The 7250-nt window shown below is 38.1% G+C and overlaps 1 non-coding gene across 1 annotated transcript; it reads right to left on the bottom strand.

Annotated features, from left to right (window-relative positions):
* Positions 1-213: 213 nt before the first annotated feature.
* Positions 214-286, bottom strand: Trnar-ucu. Its single transcript has one exon. It is a non-coding gene; the product is annotated as a tRNA-Arg (tRNA).
* Between the last annotated feature and the right edge of the window lie 6964 nt (positions 287-7250).

The raw sequence follows: 7250 nt of genomic DNA on the forward strand, positions 1-7250 counted from the left end.
TGTTTATCACTCATTTTCTGTTGTCAGAATATAAACTGATTCCTATAAGCAGCATAATTATATTTACATTCCAAAGTTGATCATGTGCAGAATTCATTTGATGGCAAATTCGATTGATCACATTTAATTATTCTTGTGTATTACGTTTGAATTTTTCCTAACCCTTTCCTCGTGCTTGTTTGTACCGAAAAACATTTTTCACAAAAGATACAGCATCCCCGGCGGGATTCGAACCCGCGACCTCTGGATTAGAAGTCCAGCGCGCTATCCCCTGCGCTACGGGGACCTTGCCTGAGACGGTTTGCATTTTTATCGACCCAAATCGAAACATACAGCACATCAAAATCGGGTCGAATATTCACAGTGCATTGTTAGTTTTTAATCTATCCTAATCGCAAGGCACGACTAAGCGTAAGCTTTCCAAATGACAAGTGAAAGATGAGCATTAATATACGACAAAGCAATATAATGTCCTAAGCCATCCGCACAATAACCCGGATGTTACACTTCCAACGAGTTTTCTACCTCATTCACGTAATATTCTTTTGCGGTGAGTTGTAAGCTCCACAACGGCACATGGTGTGGTTTTATCGGAAAACATTGGTGCATGTTGGTGCATGGGTACGTTGTGAGGAGTTACGCTGGGCCCCGTCTCGCATATCGCGCAAAGGGAGCCGGGAACCAGCTTATGTAAGGAGTTCCCTTGTAGACAGGCGCCAAGTGTGTGTCTATTTTCGCAGCTTATTTTACCCCTCGAGAACAGATGTGATGTTGGTATTTTACTAGCGCTTTCGATACTCATCTGAGCTAGGTCGAACTTGCTAACATCAATGCGATTTCACATGTTCAAGAGTATAGCGTTATTGTTCACATCATAGACGCATCATTTTTTAAATGTCACAGCATGTCTTGATGTCATATTGGTTATGACACATTGTATATACGTGACACATGTCATAACACCATTGACACACACTTGGAATCATCACTGCCTTTGAGAACGATTACAGATGATGTGTTTGTTAGTTAGTTGTTCAACGCCGCAGCATTATTACAACAATATTGGGGAGGTGGGGTAGCCAAGAAAAGCGTTCGCTCGTCACGCCGTAGACCCGGGTTCGATTCGCACAGAAGTACAATGCGTGAAGCCCATTTCTGGTGTCCCCCCTAAAAATCGGCTGAATCCATTCACTATATTACTTAGAGGCGGCAACAATTTTGAACATGGATCAAAGGAGAATTTATATTCAGAAGACGAGCTTTGATTGGCCGTTTTCCAGCTGATGACGTAGGCACGTGGGCAGAAAGGGATGGGGACTTCTTGTGATCCGACTGCAACCCCGAAGCATTTAAAAACAATTCTTCAGTGGGCTTTTTATGCATTTTATCTTTGGTTTTGTCTGCGGTTGGTATATTTAGTTCCTTTAAAACTACGACACTACGGAAAAACAAAATATTAAGTATGTTGTTTTTGTAATGTGTTGTAGTCAAATGAACATATACATTTGTATTTACATCCTCCACAGGAATGAGTGAGTGAGTTTAGTTTTACGTCGCTTTTAGCAATATTCCAGCTATATCACAGCTGGGGACACCAGAAATGGACTTCACATGTTGTACCCATGTGGGGATCTTCGGTGTGAAGATCCTCCACAGGAAGATCTGTTCTCGTATTCGGTGTCAGCAGATACTATACTATTCACACTTTGCTAAGGATCAAATCATGGATTCAACCGAAAAGTATGATGTGGGGTCAAATTTGGTTTAAATAACTAAGGTTATTTTAAGCATGGATCCTTGGTTTCAGTATGTCTCTTGTGGATCCCATACCTGCTATTGACAGGTGTTGTGTACTTGTCAATGACTCGTACCATGATATGCAAAATGGTTGATTGGTGGCATATAAAAACCATTTTTATGGTTAATCATGTGTCAAGTGCATAAGGGTAGAATAAAGTGACCAATTGCCCAAAGAGGGTTTAACATATTATTTATCCAGTTTTAAATGGATACAATTTCAAAATATAAATCTACGTTTCTGTAAAATTGTGAGTTTTTGTGATCCTTAGCAAAGTGTGAGTATATAGATGAGTGTAAAATACACGTGATCGATAATTATTGATATCAATAGGTACTTAATTATTTGTAGAATGTTTTATTTAGTTTTTCAAATCACAAAACAAACTACGTGTGTGTTTAATGTTTTGTTTGTTTTAGCTCTCTCGGAATTGTGTATTTTTGAACTGGTCATTAAAAACAATCTACCAACAACCTAAAACATAAATGTATATCTTAAATGTTTACTGTGTACTTACTCAGTGCCGCATTTATATATTGTTGGGAAAATAAGAGATTCTGATGTTTTTATGTAAAACCAGGGATAATCTACAACGTTATATAGTCTCCCTGGTAAAACACATGTAACTTCTTATCATATTTATGAATGTATTTTGGGCCAGTGGCCTATTACTGAATAAAATGTCTGTCTGTCTGTCTACTCAGTGCCGGATTTTATATGTGCTGACTCCTAACCTTTTTTCTAGGAGCTGTCCTGTGAACAGAGGAGCCTTTTCTTTGGAGATTTTGTTACTATGTAGTTCACGGGTTATCTGTAAAAAAAAACTGATGTTGACCTCAAGGCCCCATTCCGAAATATGATTTTATCTTTAGGACATTAACTCTTTGGCCGAGAGTTGTCCTGGGTCCGAGGACGTGACCCTCCGTGATAAGTCATGTTTTGACTGTCGACCCCATCACAGCTCTCCGCTACTATCTCAAATAATAGGCTTAAAATTATAGGTGAGGTGAGGTGAAATTGGGTTTAACGTCGTGCTTGAGAATATTTCGCTCATATGACGACGTGCATGCGTGTGTATATGTAGGTGCGGCTGCTTGTACTAGCCCAGACTGAAGCTGGTTTTATAGTGCTAGCTCACTGAGATACCATGCCACAGTGAAGCATGAATACCCCACAGACACATTATACCGAATCCGAGTCGACCAGTCCTTGTTTTACCCATTAATGCCGAGCGCCAGGCAGGGACCAACAAGTACCATATTTTAACGTCTTTTGGTATGACGCGGTCGGGGATAGAAACCCGCGACCTTCCGCTCTCCGGGCGGACGCTCTAACCACTACACCACGGAGGCGGTCCTTAAAATTATAGACTTATGACCGTCGGAGGGCTAAGTTAACTTTGTGGAACAAGGCACTGACGACTGGATAATATATAACAGACAGAAAGTTACACTGTGGTTGGATGAGGACCATGTATCACTCACAGTCCCTGAACCACATTATTAACCGCATTATTTTTGCCAAGCCCTTTCTGTATTAATGCTAAAGCCCGATATAAAGCAAATACAGATTTTCGCAAGATACTGGATCTACTTTTCAGTGTGAATGGAATTATTTGTTTCTATCAAAATGATATATTTTCAGAGACTAAGTGTTAGTCAACATGTTGACATTGTCCAGTGTCAAGTCTATAAAATGAGCAGCAATGTGCTCCCTTGCATTTTCAACTATCTCCACTTTCTTTTCATGTATTGTTTAGAATCGTACTCCGCATTATATTCCAGCTATATTGTATCGGTCTGTAAATAAACGAATCTGGACCAATGATTGACAGCATAAGCATCCATCAACGCAACTGGGATACGATGACACGTGTCAGCCAAGTCAGTGAGCCTGACAAGTGACAACCCAATCCGTTAGTCGATTCTTACAAGCATGGGCTGCTGAAGACGAATTCTAACTGAATTCTTCAGGTCTCTTTGCATTATGAGTGAGTTTAAGTTTACACAGCTTTCAGCAACATTCCAGCAAAATCACGGGACAGAAATGGGCTTCATTGTGCACATATGGAGAATCGAACTGGGTCTTCTTCGTGACCAATGCTTTAACCACAAGGCTACACCACCACAATGAACATCATCTAAACCTAAATGTGTCTGAAGTGTACTACTCAGGTTTGTCTAGGAATAATCAGACGTGTTAGATACATCTGATGTATCCAAATGATGTATCAAAATAGTGCATCATGTAAAAATAAATATCCCTATCAAAATTCATGTACCCTATTGCTTGATGTGTCCCAAAGTCCATTACAAATGAAAACCAAAGACTGAATAAAATTTCGAACAGAGTGTTTATTCAACAATTATAGTTTACATCTACACAGCAAAATAGGTGCTACAGGAAGATTCTCAACAAAGGCTATAACAGGCAAACGGACAAGGGACTCCTACAAAGATGTGTGGGTGGGTCCTTGCAGGGATGGGTAAAGGAACTGTGGCAGGTGAGGGGAGAGGGGCTTTGGAGGAAAGAATTAGAAAAGCTCATGATTCTATGGCCGATGAAGGTTTTGGAAGACCACATGTGGTTCAAGCTTTGTGTAGTTTGTTCATATACCATTGTTATATCCCATATATCATAATAGTTTAGCAAGCACCTGTTTGCGTAAAGCCATCGAGTTTATTAGATATATAAATACATATATGCTTCTGCCCTGTGCATCACTGTTACATGGTAATGAAAATATTCTCAATGGTGAATGTTCAAGGAGGCAATAAATGTGATATTGTCTGTGGTAGTTGATTACACTGTTGCACCACAATCAAAACAGTACATTATCATGATGTATTAAGTAATACACACCATTTAAAACCTGAAGAGAATATCTGGAAACACAGCAGTCTGATTGGCTGGCCACCATTTGCTTTTTGGACTTCTAGAAACAATATGATGTAGGTTTAAAAAAATAAAGAGAGGGAGAGAGACAAAAAAAATAATAAGGATCTGAACTTAACACTGTGTTCTTTCAGTGACAATAATTCTTTTCCAGGAGTTTTCCATAAATGTCAGTGGTCTGTAAATAGGTTTGGACAAAGCAAACCAGTGACTTCAGCACAAGCAATGCTTGATGATGAGACACAGTCTGCAACTGGCACCTGACCACCTCTCCATCTTATCAAGCAACAATTTTGATCAAAGGGTTTTTCGCAGTGGTGACGAGCAAATGCTTTAACCCTTGGGCTACAACACTGCCCCTAATAACTGTCAGGTCAATAAGCATTCAAAATTAACCTAGGTACTTAGAGTGAGTGAGTTTGATTTTACGCCGCTTTTAGCAATATTCCAGCAATATCACGGCAGGGGACACCAGAAATGGGCTTCACACATTTTACCCATGTGGGGAATCGAACCCGGGCCTTTGGCGTGACAAGCGAACGCTTTACCCACTACACTACCCCACCGTCCCACCAGGAGGAGGAAACACATGAGGTCAGTACTGTGCTAAAACTCATAATCTGTACAAGTCTGGGATTTAAACAAACTATCACTGAATTCAGGCACAACAAAAGGATGTGGCCCTGGACAGCGAATTGTTGTGGGTCAGATGATTGGCGAACTGTGACCATATTCATAGAAATTCCAATCGTACAATCCAAGGAATCAGAGGCTGAATTGTTTTAATATTTAGGCATGTTTCTAAAATATAAGCACCATGGAAAAGATTCTATTTCTCTTTCACAACACATCTACTGATTGCAATTTGAATTGTCATAACCAAATTCAATAATTCAAGAACGTGCAAGGGGAAGCATTGCAAAGAGGACATTCATTTGTGATTTTAGTCACAAAGTAATCCTTCAGAAGAAACTTCGGTCATTGAAATCCTGAGTAATTGGGTTGAAAGAACAAAATAATAACAAATAAATCCAGATTGTCACAGAAACACATCTTTACAAATTAGAAACAATTATTTCTACTCACAAATTGCTTTACTGATTTATCAAACAGTTTAGAATCATATCATTCTCAGAAGATTTCAAGTCAAAGAAATACTGTCAAAATACATCAATACAATACTCTTTAAAAACAAACAAAAACAAGTGCAGTTGAAATTCTTCCATCTGACATGGATAAACAGCTTCAAAACGTTGGTGTCATCAAGAATGTGGAAGCACAAATGAGGATATTAATTCATTGCAAACTTGGCAGTAAATAAAATCAGATAAATTTGATTTCTACACTGAACATGGAAACACCAAAAACAAATCACCAGAGTATGTGCTCTTTGTGTTCTTCACTGGAAAAATAGTTGTTAAATTATAAAAATATGACCTGATTTTGTTGTACTGCGGATTAGATTAAAGTATGTACATGACATATACAGCTTATGCCATAGCCTTATATAACCTGGGGTACCTGTGCCTCCATTCTGCTTTCAAAACGTCTTAAACATACCTCCAATATCACTAGTATTTATCTCAGCAAAATACATAATACTTGTCCCCTACGAGAAATCATGCAATTTTTGTTTTCTGTCAACACGACTGCTGCACACAAAAACTTTCACAAACAGGAGAATAAAATACTAAGTACTTCTTCCCATCCTCAAATACAATTTGAAAATAATAAGAAAATAATTTTTCAGTTAAATCCCTGATACAAAATGTTCAACTCTAAACATAACCATGCAAAACTACTCTTCAATTTCAGCCAGCCATGTCATTAATTCGCATTAATGCAAAAAAAAAATTCCCAGAAAATTATCACAAGAAGACTAAGTTTTACTTATGGAAATAAATCTTTTCGTTTTACCTGTGAGTATGGCAACATCACCTCACCATATTTGATACATTTAAAATCAGAAACAGATTTTAGTTTTCCCACTTTAAAAGGAATATGTTTGTCTTATCAAAACTTGTGATTTAAAAAAAATAAGCCATAAAGTTACCTTGTATGGTGTTCTCGTGGGACATGAATATTCATGTGAACATCGTCAATACGATACCTCCAGGTTACAAAGGGATGGTCAATCATAGAACAAAGGCCCACATTTTGACAACATGTACAAAACACGACTCTCAATACACAAACACACTGATCAAAAACCAAATGGCCTTTACTGAAAAACATCATTAAATATAACTAGTCTATAGGGAAATACTCTCCTTTACTAGACAAAGCGGATTTATCTATTGACTATTTGCAAACAGGTCTCCTGTTGTCTATGTATTCTAGAGTAAGAGAAATCAGATCAAATCTTTGAATAAATGCAACATGGTAGATTGTAGTGCAAAAATAGTACAATTTCTATCTAAATATCTGAGAATTCATTATTAAATAACACTTTGATGTAGAATCAGACCAACTTTCGCGTCTGAAAAACCCTAAATTTTGCTGAAAAATATTTGTTCCTGAAATAGCATACCCCGGTAATACTGTTTGAGAAAATGCC

The sequence above is a fragment of the Haliotis rubra genome, unplaced genomic scaffold (assembly GCF_003918875.1).
Source record: "Haliotis rubra isolate DU_JTF1 unplaced genomic scaffold, ASM391887v1 Scf543, whole genome shotgun sequence".
Lineage (NCBI taxonomy): Eukaryota > Metazoa > Mollusca > Gastropoda > Lepetellida > Haliotidae > Haliotis > Haliotis rubra.